At 38.3% G+C, this 17,145-nt stretch overlaps 1 pseudogene; it reads right to left on the bottom strand.

Moving 5' to 3' along the window:
* The window catches only part of LOC120221120, a 137,647-nt pseudogene extending 122,588 nt beyond the window's left edge, over positions 1–15,059 (bottom strand).
* Between the last annotated feature and the right edge of the window lie 2,086 nt (positions 15,060–17,145).

The following is a 17,145-nucleotide window of genomic DNA, read 5'->3' as shown; positions in this document are numbered from 1 at the left end:
TGGCTTAGTAGGTTAAGCCTCCGACTTTCGCTTAGGTCATGATCTCGCGGTTCGTGGGTTCGAGCCCCACGTCGGGCTCTGTGCTGACTGCCAGCTCAGAGCCTGGAGCCTGTTTCAGTCTGTGACTCCCTCTCTCTCTGACCATCCCCTGCTCACGCTGTCTCTCTCTCTCTCTCCTAGAAATAAATAAAAAAAAAAAAAACATAAAAAAAAAACACACAAAAACCCTTCACTGGGTTTAATGGCTTTTAGGAAGAATACCTTCCTCAGTGTGGCCTAAAAAGTCCCATCAGGATTGGTCCCTGCTGTCTCCCTCACCAAACTCTTTTATCTCATACTCTCCCTTGATCCCCTGCCTCTAGGCACACTGGTCTTATTTCATTCCCTGAATGTACCATACTTCCGCTCCAGAGCCTTGACAGCTGTGTCACTTTTGTAATGCATGCCCAGAACTCCCTTAAATGGATTTGACCTTGGGAAATTTCCTTTCCCTTGGAAAATGAACCTCCTTAGTGCCTGTCAGCACCTTAAACAACTTGCTCATGAGATAATCTCTTGTACAGCACCAGACTGGAGTGGTGGCCAGGTCTATTGTGGAGAAACGAGAAAGTCATTCTGCCTGTAGCATAGTATATTGTTTTGGGGTGTTTCCCATCAAATTCCTCAATGTTATTCATTCTCTTGTTCTTGTTGGGGATATAAAAGGTATGAAACAAAAAGGTCCATACTATCAAGTGTGCTGAGTGATAGGAAGCTATTCTTTTCTCTCTACTTCTAGTTTTACATACAGAATGGACTTAATGTCGGCCACCATATTTCTAGGAAGTCTCTTCTGGGAATTGTCAGTAATAAGAATGCTCTGTTTGTATGCTTATTTTTATTATTGTTTTCATGTAGTATACCTCATGGGATGACTCCAACAAAATTATAATGTGTAAAGGAAAGATGTCATTATTGTTGTATAGAAAATAATATTATATTTAAAAACACGTGATGACACCTGTAAGGTATCCTCATGGAGTGGTATCTAGTAAGCACAGCCTGAGAGCTGTGTCTAATACTTTTCCTCTCAAATCATTGAAACCCCTCATTTTTTCTTTTCTATTTTTCTTGAATATTTTTAAAATCATTAAGCTATATGTTCACATCCCAATAAAGGAAATACTATCAACTCAGAGCAAACACAGAGATACCTATTGGCTCCTACACTGGTCACTTTCTATCCCACCTTGCAAAGCTACTTCATCATCATGTGGCTTCCAGAGCACATGGAAATATCTTCCTAATTAGAACAAAAATGTTGGAAAGTGTGTTTGTGTTTGTGCCAGGAGGTTAATTAAGCTCAGAGCAGATGGATTCCAGATTGTTCCAGAATAGATTATCCAGTACCAACACTTTCCAAATTGGTTCCCCTTGCTTCTCTGCCAGACTTTTGGAATCAGATTGTAAGGTTGTAGCAACCCTTGCTTCTATCGCTGACTGTCAAAATTCCTGTTTGTGGAATAAATTTCCTACATGTTTTTAAAAATATAGTTTAATATCAGGGCACCAAGTCAGTGTCTGGCTTCGGCTCAGATCGTGATCTCACAACTCATGGGTTCGAGCCCCACATTGGGCTCTGTGCTGACAACTCAGAGCCTGGAGCCTGTTTTGGATTCTGTGTCTCCTCCTCTCTTTCGCCCCCTCCCCTGCTCATGTTCTGTCTCTCTCTCAAATATAAATGAAGGTTAAAAAAATAAAAATATACATAATTTAATATTATTCAAATAAAATCATGACTCTCAAATTGTCAGGGGGACAAGCTACACTGAGTATGAATTACTGACATTAACGATCTCTTTTGAAGGTGACCTAGTCACTGTGTGGCCTTTCATCTTGGGCACACCTTTCAAAACAGATGAGTGTCATTCTCCAATGATCTCTGAGTAAGGAGATTGCATAACATCCATCAGCATCCAGCTTTTCTGAAAGTAAAGAAAGGGACACCTAGTAACCTAGTCTTTTCAGTTGCACCTAAAAATAGTGAGCAGTTATTTCTGACAGCATTGACAGCTGTGCCGGCAATTTGTCTAAGATATGCATTTTAACATTTACCTTGAGGATAATACCTCAGCCCTGCATTCCTTTACAGAACTTAAAGTTGTGTCTCCCCCCTTTTTCCCCTTTAAATATGTTGGAGAGGCAGGGGGAGATGAAAAAGGAAAATTGGCAAACATTTTCCCTGTCAATAATGAAAACAAGACCAGAAAGACAGTCCCATGGTGAATAAAAATCTTCTATATAAAGCATGTTATATCTGAAAAGTCTCAGATTTCAACAGCATGATGACATAAGTGTTTCTATAATGTATCCTCAGTTGATGGTATCAGGGGAACCTAAGACATCTGAGAAAATAGCAACGTACAAACGCACATTGGGGCATGTCGTCTACAGTGGCAAATCAGAGAGTACTATTTGTGGGCAAAGAGCTCTCCCTCCCTTTTTTTTCGCATGATGTCTAACTCAGCACTGAATTAAAAAGAAAGAGAGGGAAATAATTTTTCCTCCGTTCAGCAGAAAATGTCATGGAAATGTCAGAGTTCTTTCTGTATGATCGCATCTCTCTTAAAAGTCGATAGCTGCAAATCATTGAAACACTAACTGTATTCAGAAATATTAATTCTGAGTAAGAGCATCATTTCCAAGAGAGGTGAGCTGGCTGTGAAGCTTTGGGAAGGTGCTTCCAAATAAAGTGTAACCTGAAACCACTGAAATTCCATGACAGATCTTAGGTTCTGATAGACTTATGTCCCTCACTGACAGATTTATGTAACTCTCTTCCTGTTCTGCCCTCAGGTCACATCCTTTGAGGTTTCCATTCATTCCTGTTTCTCTGCCGTTTAAACACATTTGTAATTCTCTTTTCAAGACTCAAAGTGGTGGGAATGCCCCCTTGGAAACTGACATTCACACAGAAAACATGTGAAGAATGGGGCATCTTGAGAAGCTGTTTAAGTCTGCTCTCTGACTTTAGGCAGAATGGTCTCATGTCATGCAAATCAGTGTCTACTCATACTTTAAAGATCCCTGTGTCTGCTTTTTGATCTTTTTGTATAACACAGGATCTTATTATGTGAAGCTTACTATCAGAAAGTCTCTCTTCTCTAATGATCCCAAACTGCAATGCCAATTCATACTCCATATGCAACAAGATGATGAATTGGGCTTTTAATTAATTGTCAAGGAAGTTTGAGGCCAATCACAGATGAGTTCTCCCTAGATTATTGAGATTCTGTGAGAAGCCCTTAAACATTAGTGAAAGATAGCAAAAGTGGTCGGGAGAGGGGTAGGAGTGGGCTGGGGAGAAGCTTAGAACTGCATGTAAGAACACATTTTTTTTTTTTTTAAATAAACACATACACACACAGAGAGATATGTAAAATTTCACAGAGAGATATGTAAAATTTAGATTTATAGAAAAGTTGCAAAGGTACAGCAGAGGATTCCCATATACCCCTCACCGAGATTCTCCCATTGTTAACATTTTGCATTACCATGATCCCTTTGTCAAAACCAAGAAAGTGACATTGGTATATTACTAAAATTGCAGACTTTATTTGGATTTCACCAGCTTTCTCTTTTTGTTTGGAGATCAAACTGGAGCACCACATTTCATTTCATTTCATTGTCAGATCTTCCAGTCCCCACTGATCTATGACAGTTTCTCATTCTTTCCTTTTTTTTTTTTTTTTTTAGTGACCATACAGAATAATGGCCAAGTATAAGATCTCAGTTTTATTAGACTGCACTGTCATATTTACATACCTGTAAATTAATCATAGTTGTTTATCTAAATGAGATTGTCTTATAATTGAAAATGACCAGAAAAGCACAGGTGGCAGAGATGTCACCAAGAGAAAATTGAAAGAGGTGTGACGCAGTATGTTAGAAGGTAATGTTAGGAGGAAAATAAAGCTTTCTTCTGCAGGTGACTTCCCTGGGTTCAGCCCATTGGATAAGTTAATTCCATTTGTTTTAGAAAGGGGGAAAAATAGCCATCCCAAACATTAGAACTAGATACCGTGGGACATTCAGAAAGAGCTCGTCCCTTAAGCGGTTTATAATCTAGCAGGGGATATAAAACACCTACCATCTAATTCAAAATACAAGCAAGATAAATGTTGAGGCAGTTGAGAAAGTAGTGCTACTTGTCTTTAAAAGGGAGGAAAGAATTTGAAAAGTTAAAGATGATGAGAAAATATTTTAGGTGGAAATTGGCCTAGGGTAGGGTGTGGAATATGATTTGACACATGGGAGCAAGAGTACATTTGGCTTATTTTTGGAGGTAGGAAGGGTGTTGCAGAGTAAGAAACAGAGAGGTGATTTGTAAGAGAGGCCAGAAAAGTAATATGATTAGATGTTGGAATGAGGGTTCTAAATACCAGTCTGAGCTAATGACTTTTTCCCTTGACAGTGGGTTGGCCCTAAGGGGCTTAGTTTAGGTGGATATCATGGTCAGAAATTGTCTTGGGAGGCAGGTATGGTAGGAGGATAGAGTGTGACTTGGACAAACAAAAAGAGCTGGAGAGGAGACTTAAAAAAAAAAAATGAAGCCGAGGGAGCCCATTCTTAATAGTCCTCATTTTCTCATTATTGAGGAGATAACATCTGTAGAAGGTGGGAATGGGGTATACTGAATCTGTGTTTAAAAGAATTGCTGTGAGGAACAGGACAGGGGCTTAGTCAGTTTGAAGTTAAACATAAGACTACTAATATACATTGAGAGTCCATTTGAAATAAAGATCCATGACATTTAAGAAACCCAATCAGAGTAGTTTTTGACTGTCAACCTTCTTTTGAGTTGATTATTCCCAAGATGAATCTTGGCTCGCTTTCCCCTGTTTACCTTGAAGACCCCTTATTATAGCTCCTTTGCCCTTAACCCAGTTTCAGAAAAGGCCAAGGAGTGGGGGGCTTGTTTGCTTTTTATCGTCTTGTCTTTGCTTTCCAAAGTTACATCAAAAAAAAAAAAAAAAGCCATATCTCTACTACTAAGAAATGTGAGTTAATTTTTTTCTAAAAGAATAATAAGAAAAGAATAAATATAAGTAGTGCTTTAGTTTGTCAGTGAAGCATGAAGGAAAGCTTATTTTGCTTACTATGTGAGGCAGTCTCCGATCTAGGATTTAATGGACTTGGTTTTGAAAAGCGGACTGATAGATCAAGCAACTTCTCATTCATTTGATCTGTTGCTATATAGCCTAAGGCGAGGCTCAAAGGTATGACAAAATACCTAATATGAGAAATCTAATTTTATGACAGTAAATCCATTCAGGGTATTGGACAAAGAATTACAGGGAAATAATTCCAATAACTATGTTAAGTATAAAATTGTATAAATAATTTACATTAGAGATCCCTTAGTCATTAAAGTAGGAGGCTTGTGATTACTACAAATTTGTAAGCTAGTATCATTATTGATCTGATTCCTATTGAAAAGAAAATGCCTCATCACTGCTACTATTCTTTAGAGTAGACAGAGTTATTCACAGAATCATAAAAAAAGGTAGTCGAAGAAAATTTACATACCACTGGGTCCAACATCCTGGTAAATTAATGAAACTTTATATTTTATTTTATTTTTATTTTACTTTTTTGAATCATGGTCACAGCTTTCATGATTATTCATTAAATGATGCAGAATAAACTATTTGTTATGTATAACCCCTTTCTTGGTTGAAGACTCAATAATAACGTCTTTGTTTATAGCTAAGAAAAATACACCTCTTTAACTTCAACCCATTGGTCCTAAGCAATCTTTTGGATACATACCAATAAATGTAATCATCATCCCAATGCTCCTCATCAAATTTTATTAAAGTGCTTTTATTCATTTACTGGGCCATCTTTGCAAACTACACAATATCATTTACTTCAACCATTTCTCAAACAATATAGCTTTTCTTATTCTCACTATCCTGTCATCTTCCTTAGGACAATCTTTAATCTCTTGGGTGCCTTATAAGAATTTAATGCTCAGAATTTAATTCCCCAGCTATGTTCTAATATATTTTATTCTCAAGATTGTGTTTTATTAATACCAGCTACTGTTTTAGTTTCTTCTAAGGAAGCTCCTTAGACTTTTAATGCAGATAGAACATTTGGTCAACAAATTCCCTAGGTAGCTTTCACTTGTCAGAATAGGATTCTCTTGGTTATATTTATCCAATTGATTTTTTTAAACACTAAACATAAGTCTTTACATTTATCTATGCTACATTTCATCTTTTTTATCCATTGTTTTAATCTATTGAGGGAGATTCTTGACAATTTTGTTTGTATAAGTATGTTTGGCAACTTTGTTTGGGATGGATAACTAAATAAAACAGTCCATCCTAGATACGTTAGAGGTATGGGTGCTTGAGTCAGTTGGTTTTGTTTTTTGGTTACTAATATGACTGTGTTCCTTCATAAAAAATATCTACATTTAAATACAACTAAGGACAGAGCTCTGCTTCACCCCAGTAGACAATTGCTTCTAGATTTTTATTTAAAAAGCATTTTAGTCCATTTATCTATCTATCTATCTATCTATCTATCTATCTATCTATCTATCTATCATCTATCTATTTACTTATTTTACAGTGGTAACATTTGGAGCACATGATGCTTGAAACACTTCACTTGAGTATGAGTGATTCCATTAGCCAATTTTTTTTGGATACAGTAACTCAACTTATTACAAATCAAACTTTGCTTTTGTTTCACCAATATTAGGCTATAAAGTGAGACATTGTCAAGAACCTTTTAAAAATAAAAATAAAAACTCAAGATTTTCTTTTATAAATTATTATCCTTGCTAAGAATAAGGCATCTGTGTCATGAAAGCCAGCAATGGCACATAGATCAATTTTCTCCACACAAAATCTAAGACTCCTGTCATAGCACTTTCTGATAACTTTTATCTTTGAAAAGGCAACTAACCCCCAGTGGGAACCAGCCTAGACCCTAGTCATAAATTAATGCCAATGACTGGATTACTAATACTCCTATCTACTAGGTTAGAAGAAAAAGATACTAGAAACTAGAATGCTTGGATTAAATGGCTACTTCTCACCACAGTTGTAGGTATAACTAGAAAGGCCAAGGAGTGATCCCTACTCTCAACCTCTTAACATATATGAAGAAACTCTGAACCCCATTGATTTTTGGATTTGCGAATCAGTTAAATGGCTGAGGCAGGTCTGGACTGTCTCCCGGCTCCTGGTCTAATGGTTTTATGGAAAAGCCTTGGGTTTGGAAACTGAATTTACTCTTGCTTTTTGTCTAATTTTGGACAAATTCTGTACTTCTCAAGCACTTACTCTCCTTGTCTATGAAATGTAGGGGTTGGATAATTATGAACAAAGCTTACAAGCCCAGCTTCCTATTTCTTGGGGAAGGGTAAAGAAAGCTATAGTAACTAGAGTTTGACTTGTTGATAGTCTCCATAGAGCTTCAGAGGATAGCTTATAATTACAGGCTCTAGACGCTGGCTCAGTAACTAGCGAATGATAGTCATAGACAATGTCTTGAATATGTTAAAATTAACCCATCTTCAGGGGGTTCTGTGATACCATTGCTGCTTAACAAATGCTCTCCATAAGTCCTATTTAAGGTTATATATAGACAATAGCTAGCATAATTCTGTGAAGAAAATTCCCTTTAAAATTTTTGCTCCTGGGCTGGTTTGATCTTCATTTAAATTTTAATTTTAGGGTTTTGTTTTTTAACATTTTGAATTACTCTTCTGAGTAAACCTGAGCTAACTTAAGGTCACATTACATTTTTTTTTGTCCCTTCTTTGCAGTGTGTTCCCTCTGTCTTAAGTAGTAGATAATTTGGGGGGAAAAAAAACCTAGATTGCTATGTTATTTGACCTCAATATGTACAAATAGAATTAGTCATCGTTTTCTGTGCTGTGGAAAGTGCTACATAGGAAATGACCTAGTCAAAACCTGTATACAAGCATGGGATTTGCATCAGCCTCTACATTTACAGTAAAACCTTGAATTGTCAGTAACTCGTTCTGTGAGTATTCTGCAATACAAGTAAACATTTCTAATTGATTTTAACTTGATAAGTGAGCAATGTCTTGCAGTATTAGTAGTACCTGACACCAAATATCACCGGATCACAACTGAGTCAATGGTTCTTCTCTCTCTCTCTCTCTCTTGCTGTGGGATTGTGGGTGATCATCTCCCATGCTTGGATGTTTGGTCTCAGTCCACAGTGTTTGGCAGAAATCAGTGATTTTTCAGAAATTTGGAAGGTGCCCACAACTGGCACTAGTGTGGTTTTGGTCACTTCAAAGCAGCTATGGACAGTCCTTTGGTTTTCCATACAAGAGTAAGCTTAGGAATCTTTGCTTTATTCTAGGTCATTGGATATTTTCCTTTTTAAAGCTACAAGTAAAGAAAAAGATTCCATTGAGCCAATAGATAGCAGTGGTTCCATTAGTGATAATGAAAGTCATTCTACACGATAACCCTCCTCTCTCTTGTTTCCCCCACACCAGCCACTTACGTTTTCAAAGGTAAGTGCAGGTTCATTTGTTTATTTTTCTTTATATTTTGTATTTTATTATTTTGTATTATATTATAGTATTGTAATCATTTTCACATGAATATTTTTGGGTTGTGGAACAAATCATCTGAGTTTCCATTATTGCTCATGAGGAAATCCGCTTTGATATACAAGTGCTTTGGGTTACAAGCATGTTTCTAGAACGAATTATGATCACAAACCAAGGTTTTACTGTATGCTGAAGGCCAGTTATTTATTTTAAATTTCAAAGCAGAATTCTCCAAATAAGGTGATGCTCCCAGAACTGTTGGTTTTCTCTCCTGTTTTTCCACCTAGTGCTAGTCAGAAGAAGGCTGGGTGAAGTGCTGGAGAAACAATTACTCTGGATGGAGACTCCCTTGCCACACTTTAGGGTAGCTTTGCTGTGAATGGAATTTATAGAGCATGACTTGTGGCTGCTAAGAGCTACTTCTTCATTTACAGTGTGGACGTTAACTATTGTTTTGTTGTTGTTGTTGTTTTTGTTTTGTTTTGTTTAACTTTGGTTAATATGTTTAGATCCTGCTTGGCTCCAAATGCTGAAAATCTAGCAAATGGAATAAATCGATTTTACTCTAACACGATTGTCCTGTAGAAATGGATACTGTGAGATGCTTAGTACACACAGCTGAAATAGCTGCACTGGCAATGAACTTGAGTTTGAAAAGGGGATTAGACTTCTGTTTCTGAAGGCTGCCAAAGGAGGAAGTCTGCAGCAGAGTTGGGGTTTCAGGAGGGCTCATTAGATGAAAATTAAGTGAGGAAGTCATTTCTTTCTCCCCTCCCTTTCTCCACTTATTCAGTGTGCCTTATTCCTTCCTACCCAAAGCTTCCTACCTCACCCTGATGCACTTTCTGTGCTTCAGGGTTTAGCCAAGGGCAGAGCAGTTGAGTAATTGCAAAGGGGAGTGCATTTTAGCATGAGGGCAATCATACTGACTGTCTGATCATCTTGGAGGGAGTAAGGACATTTGCCATTGTGCACACATTTCTGTTTATTACGTCTCTAGGTACTATGTGGCAATTTATTCCCATCTGGACACAATTCAGAGTGTGAACTTGGATGTTTACAGATCTCTCTGCTTTGGGCCAGGGTTGTCTTGGAGCTGATAATTATGATACCTGAGGCTTTCTCACACCTTTCTTTTGAAGAGGTACTCATGCTTCATGTCATGTAGCCAGAATTACTTGCATTGCCATAAAGGTGAAAAATAGCTCATCCAGAACAGTACTCAATTCCAAGCTTGCTGGGTTTTGACTTAGAGTCAAATGTACTTTATGCAGTGTAATGTGTTTACTGTCTACATTCTGCTATTCTTGGTTAATAATAAAAATCTATTTGTATCCTATGAACACACAGAAGAGAGAGATTAAAAGTAGATTAGGCCGCAAAAAGAAAGAGGTCAGAAGCTAAACACATATGGAATGTAAAATTTGTCTTCAAATACAGATAAGCTGTAATCCAGGATTCAGAATAACACTTCACTTTCTACCACCTTTTTAAGTTACTTCTTTTTTTTTCTTCTTTCACTAAAACCCAAAAATTCTCCACAGGAGTATACAAAGTCTTGATAACATTATTCTATTTAAACACATGTACTCAGCAGCTGAAAAGGAGATTTTCTAGAATAGTAACTATTTCTAAAACTTGAGTGTGTATCAAGATCATCAGGAAGGCCTGTTAAAATAGATTTCTTGGCACTACTCTTAAATTTTTTCATTAGGACTTGGTGGGAGTGATCCCAAGGACTTGATTTTTTAAAAAGATCACAGGTGATTCTTATGCTACTGATCCAGGGCCCAACTATGAGAATAAGTATTCTCTATTAATAGCATTTCTATTAATAGATTCATATGCCCTGTACTAGCCTTGTGGCCCATTGGGAGGATTAGAAGCCTTCTCTTTCCATCATCACCCCTTATTATCACACTTTCTCCACTAGCACACCTCTGATTAGATAACAGAAGGTGATCAGAACAGAACTATTTGTTCACGATTACTCTCACTTTCATTTGTCCAGCATCCTTAGTGAGAGATCCATGGTTAAAATCCACAGGAGATGTAAAGACAATAAATTCATGAAAAAAAATATAGGGGCCCCAATTTCATCTAAGTTGTCCTACCAGTTGTTTCAACTTCTCTCATCTTTTAACCCAGGGATCTTCAAACTACACCCTGAAAGCTGGCCATTTGTTTTTTTTAAATAAAGTTTTATTGACACACACCCACTCATGCATTTATTTCTCATGCCAGTGGCTACAATGGAAGAGCTGAGTAGTTGCAACTAAAAAAGAAAATGAAAACTTTGTAGGGTTTGGAATTAAGGGGTGAGGAGGAAATACTAGAATATTTTCATCACACTTTTTCTTAGGTACCAATAGTGGGAACTCCAGATAAGAGGGAATCATCAGCAGAACTTGCCTTTCCCTTTAAAATCACATCATTCTTTCATCATAATAAAAAGAACATCAGGAAGTGAATAATGAAAGCAGATGCATTCTCTTCAAAGCTGCACATCTGGGAGAGGTTGGAGTTTGGCGTTTGCATTATCAGGAGATCTTCCTTCCTAATTATTTTGTTTCTGAATGGTGGGGGGCAGAGAGGCACAGGATTATAATTGTCCATTTATTGCTTTCTTTGTTTTATTCTTCTAACGAGCAGCAGACAACCATGTTTTCTTATGTGGTTTAATCTCATTACACAGTTTCTCTGTGACTAAAGTCTTAAGCTAACAGTTCATAACGGGATTACATAGATTGGCTTATTTTCCACAATTTTCTAAACAAGGTTATTCAAGGATGTTTCCTTGTATTGTATTCTTTCCCTTTGTGTTCTTTTTTTTTTTTTTTTTTCCCAACATTCAGGTCTGCTTTCAATTCTTACTTCACATTTCTTTCCTTTGCCTCTAACCTTCAGTTTAGAAAAAGCTGTGCATGCTTACTCGCACACTCTCTTGTCTCTGTCTAAGGCAAGATCGCTTTAAAGCTTATCATAATGTCAGCAAGGATTTGAGCATTAATCAGCAATGCACATGTGTATATTGAATACACAGAGAAAGAGGTTTATGACAAGAAAGCCAAACAAGGCTTCTTTCAAATCTGCTGCTTTCCTCAGATATAGTAGGTTATACGATAGGATTGGCATCCTCTCCCCACCCATGCAATGGATTCAACTTCAAGGGCAAATAATGATTTCTTATGTCATGAAAGGAATTTAACATATCCTCCGACAGTAAATCACACAGATGAGATCCCTCAATAAAGCATTTTTTTCAAAGGCAAGCTATTAACCAAGTGCATCCCATAAATTGAAACAAAATTAAATTAATCACAGTCTTGCATCCTGTAATTAAAATTCCATATATAAATTAATTCAAATAAAAATATCCAAATATAAATTAATTCTCCTCTTCCATTTTTGCACTTACCTTTGATGAAAGTATGAGTAAAACGGTGTCTCAATTTATTACTTAGTTTAGTGTAGAATGGACAGACTTACTGCCTTTCAGTCCTGATACTGAGAAACATCTAGTGCTTCAGTAGTTTTATAATAAAGGATGTAGAAATTGAGTCATAGAGAAAAAAATCTTACTATTGGTTGAGAGTTTGTTTTTCTCACTGAAATTAAAGTGGGTTTTGTTATTTTGTGTTTGAGGCCCCTCTTTTTTTGTTGGAACACTCTTATGAGTAGAGTGAGGATCAGAAGCTAGAAGTTTCAAGATATTATAATCACATCTGTTGGTTTGTTGACCATAAGACATGTTTACAGTGCCTGAGGATGAAAGAATATTAGAGCCAGAAGCAACATTAATATTATTAATGGTGTTATAGGACAGGACCTTGGAAAACTGATTTCAATTAATCAATACACACACACATACACACACACACACACACACACGTTCAACGTTGATTATGTCAGGAGGCACAGAAGTAGAGGTGGCCTTTACATCTCATCAAGTAGACAAGACAACCACAACTAGGGAGACAAACAGATCCATGTGAAGTGACAGTTAGTATATGCAGAGAGTATTATGTGAGCTCAGAAAAGGGAGATCTATGAGCTACAGCTTTTTTTTTTTTTTGAGTGATGTAAAACTTAAGAAATTTCCTAAATTATTTAGATTGTGGGAAAGAAGCAGATATATTCATTTATTAATTTAAGAACCATGGAGTATCCTCCATGTGTTCTTCCCAAATTCCCTGCCTTTCTCTCTGTTACAGTAAAATGAGTGCCCTGCTACTGACCCAGGCCAGTTTACAGCTTGGAAGCTACCGTCCTAAACTACTCTTACCTTCTCCATTGACTTCACCCTGTTAATTTCCACTCTCCCTTTCCTAGTTCATTAATTTCTCTCTCTCTCTCTCTACTGCATGTGTAGCCTCACATGCTTCAGTATCTCCCATCTTAAAGTGAAAACAGGGAAGAAGCAAACCACCTCTGTACCCCACTACATTCTGTACCCCACTACAGACATGGCCAGGGTCCATGCTTTGGTTCACAGCAAAGCTTCTTGAGGGAGTAGTCTTCATGCGGCCTGAATTTTCTCATTTCCCATTGACGCTCAACCTCACCCTTCCTATGTTTCAGCCTGGTTCTTCTCAGGGTCCTCAGTGACCTTAGTGCACTGAATCCCACTGTCTGTTCCCCTATCCTGCCTTGCAGACCAGCATCTTTCAATGCAGGTGATCATAGTCTTGGCAAGCTTTCTTTGAAGCTACCCTCCTGTCTATCATTTCACTGGCAGTTCCTGCTCTGTCTTCTCTATTGGTTCCTTTCCTTACACCTGATTTCTAATAGTTTCTGCCAAGAGAGCTTGGTCTGGATCCTCTCTTCTCCGTATATGCAGCTTCCTCTGTGTGATCTTAGCTGGCGTTAAGGTATTGAACATCACTTGGAAGCCAGTGCCAGCCAGAACGTTTCTCTCCAGTGCTGCATGTTTCCTTGCAGTCCTGAAATTACCCACCTGGACCATGACCTCTCCAGATGTCTAATGGACATCTCCGGCTCTGTCCACGATGTGACTCTTGGTTTCTCACCACAATCTGTTCTTCCTGTGAGTGCCACACAGTTGGAAAGCCAAAAACATCACTTCCTCCTTGACCTCTGTCTTTCTTACATTCAGTTCACAAGCAGGTCCTCCCAGTTCTACCACCAAAATCTATCTCCAGTTCTCCGCCTCCCCCTTGTTTGCACCTATCTCCCTGGTGCAGCTATTCAGTCTTTCTACAGGAATTCTGCAACAGCCTCATCAAATGCTCTTCTTTTTATAACCCACCCTTGCCAAGCCCAAGTTTTCCTCCATACAATAACCAGAATAAGCTTTATAAGGCTTAGATCAGATTTTCCTCTCTTAAAACCTTTCAGTTTCTCTGTACTACATCTGCAAGGTGAACTCTGCACCAGGGCCTTATAGGACCTGGCACCTCCCCTCTTCCTCTAGACAAGGGTGAGCCATTTCTTTCTCAATGCCAGGCATCCCCGCACACTGCCTTCTTTCTTTTTCCTCTAATGCACCAGATTTGTTTGTTTAGTTTTTGGGGTTTTTTGTTTTCTTTTGTTTTGTTTTTACATCTCAGGGTCCTTGTGTTGAGACAGCTTTTCTTTTCTATTTTTTAAGTTTATTTACCTATGTTGAGAAAGAGAGAGAGAGAGCTAATGTGCACACACGAGCAGGGGAGGGCAGAGACAGGGAGAGAGAGAATCCCAGCAGGCTCTCCTATGGGATCATGACCTGAGCCGAAATCAAGAGTCAGATGCTCAACTGACTAAACCACCCAGGAGCCCCAGGGAGAGCTTTTCATATGCTTTCCTGTTGGCCACCCCCTTCCTCAAGAACTGAGGCCTACAAGAACAGGGGCTGTCTTGGTCACTGCTGTATTCCCACACCCAGAACAGTGCCTGAAAGGAGGCAGGTGGTCCTTTGATACTGGGGGCGGATAAGATGCCTTTGCGGTATTAGCGGCATGGGCATATGTGAGCCTGAGATGGCAAAACTCCCTCAGGTCTTTGACAGTCAAAGATTTACTACTTCTCCTTGGGCCTCAGATTTCCTAGTATGTGAAATGAGTATTGTAGGATCATAGTGTGTTGTGTATAAAGAGAAAGCATAACCACAATTATTTTGTTGTATAAAATCAGTGCTATTTACTTGAGCTTCCCCAGTTTGGTCCTGCCAAGAACAATCTCCTTTCTGTAGAGATCAAAACCCATTCCACAGGCTGCTTCTAGAGGGACAGAGAAGAAAAAGAATGCTTACTTCCAAGTGAACAGAAGGCAGTCTTCACACATGTTTATATTTTTCTGGACTTTGAGCCCGAGTTTGGAAATGCATCTGATCACTGGTTAAGTGCTACTGCTCCACTTACTTTGCTTGCTCTCTGGTGTCACTTTGACCAGGGACACTCAAAGCTCTTGCGTCAGTCATCTCATGCTTTTCCCTGTGTTCTAGCAGCCTCCCTGGTATCCCGTACATACCTATTTCCCTCAGACCCCCTCTTTTCCTTTCAGGAAACTGGCATTCTATGTAATCTGATGGGTCTGCCTTGTGAGGTATTTGATGTGTGTATATAACCTTCTGAGGAAAAAGCATTTGCCTTTAACCTTTCCACGTCTCATTCTCTATCTCCATATTTGAAGGCATATCAACTGTGGGAAAGGGTCACATCTTTCCTTTGCTGTTAAGTCTTCTTAAATTAGAGCATTTCAGTTAGGGTGACTTTGGAGATGGTCTTATTTATTTTTTTCTTTCCAAATAACAAAATCATCAGAAATATTTGCTCTGTGATTATAAAAAATTTAACACACTTGGAAAATTTTTATTATGAAATTCCAAACACAATTATGATCATTATTAGGACAATATTATGCAACCCAGTGCAAGGGGACACCACCCAATGCCTTTTGCACTGTAAGCAAAGTGTTATTTTATATCTGTCATTGCTTTACCAGTCATATTCTGATATATAGTGTTTGTTTTTCAATAAACTATGCAGCTGTGCCTGTTATAAGCTTGCCTTTATCTGTGTGCAGCCACTTCATGTAGTTATTTGCTACCACAGATTGTTGGTAATGTGGGCTTGTAGGCCAATTACAGCAGGTGAATGTGCTTTTCCTCCAAATGATAACCACTCCCATCCCTATCCCCCACTTCACCAAAATGAAACTTCAGTGCCTTGGGAGAACAGAGGTCTACCTGGAAGATTTTATTCTGGAAGTTTTCCAGGTAGCAAGAGGAGGAGAGAGACAACCATGTTACAAATGGAATCTAGCCTTGCATTGGTAGAGCTGGTCTAAGTGATAGCCTCTTTGCCTCAGATTCAGTGTCATTCCATTGCACTGTGCTCCTGACACTGCGGGTATACTTGACCTTACCTAAAGTGGTCTTCTGTGAGAACTGGATGACGGGGGTCCATTGTGCGTCGGTGCCAACACACAGGCAGTGTCTGACCACCCAAACACAGGTTTCCTTCCATTCCCTGAAGCTGTTCCTTTTCAGTTGTGTCACTGAACAAATATATTTAAATTGGTACCACCAGGCTGATATTATTATAAGAAAGAGGAGATCGAGGAGGAAATGTGACTGCTCAGTTTCAAATAATTGTCTCTTCAAGAACTGGAAGGAATTTGAAGTAGATCTCAAAGTAGAGCAAAACACAATCTACCAATTTGTCCAGTGGGTGTTATGTTCAATATTTTCCCCCAGCTTTGCCCTTAGCATGATGCCCTTCCTATTCATTGTAGAGTTCTTTATTAAAAATGGAGGTGGGGGGAATCCTCAAATCTGTTGGTTTTGCTAAGTGGGTTTCTGACATTGCTCTTGATCTTCTTGATTTATTTTTTTAGCTGAGAAAATAGAAACATGAACATTACCACAACTTGGTCCATTGGAACACTCTACCCAGATTCTTGGCATGAGAGATTCACAAATAATGTGAGGCAGGATCACTTATGAAATATTTCACACTTAACAACTAAGAGAGGATATGTGCATGAAACCTATGCAGGAATAAAAACAACATACTTACACGAATACTCTCTTAGAAACCTAGTCAGTTATAACTGAATGGAGACATGTAGTGATGTTTGGGCAGTCCACGTGTTCATTTTTCAAGAGGCTTCTATACTGACTAAGACAGGAAAAGGTTGTGAGTTCTGGGAATCAGATTCTTTAGAACTTGAGAGATTTCTTAGAATGTGAGGTATTAGGAAATCAACATCTCGATCTTTCCACTTCAGTTCTGGACTGTGGTTATGTAGCCTTAGGCAACTGATTTTATTTTACTGAGCTTCAACTTCCTCATTTGTAAATAGGAGTAACAATAATGTTGGTGTGAAGTTTAATTAAGATAATGTTTATGAACTCAGGAAGCAATAGCGCCTGGCATATAGGAAGGCGCACAATGGGTGCCATATTGTCAGAAACTGAATGAAATCAAGGCCAGTGCTGCTTAGCTGAAACAAAATAAAGCTGATGCTTAGTGCTTCCTGGAAAATCTCTGAGGACAGTTGCTATTTTCCTTTCTTAGTTAGTTCTTACAGTATCTCTAGAAAGAGCAGCG

The sequence above is a fragment of the Hyaena hyaena genome, unplaced genomic scaffold (genome assembly GCF_003009895.1).
Source record: "Hyaena hyaena isolate Hyena2069 unplaced genomic scaffold, ASM300989v1 scaffold_751, whole genome shotgun sequence".
Taxonomy (NCBI): Eukaryota; Metazoa; Chordata; class Mammalia; order Carnivora; family Hyaenidae; genus Hyaena; species Hyaena hyaena.
Note: the sequence above shows the minus strand (reverse complement) of the source record. Positions and strands in the feature narration are given on the sequence as shown.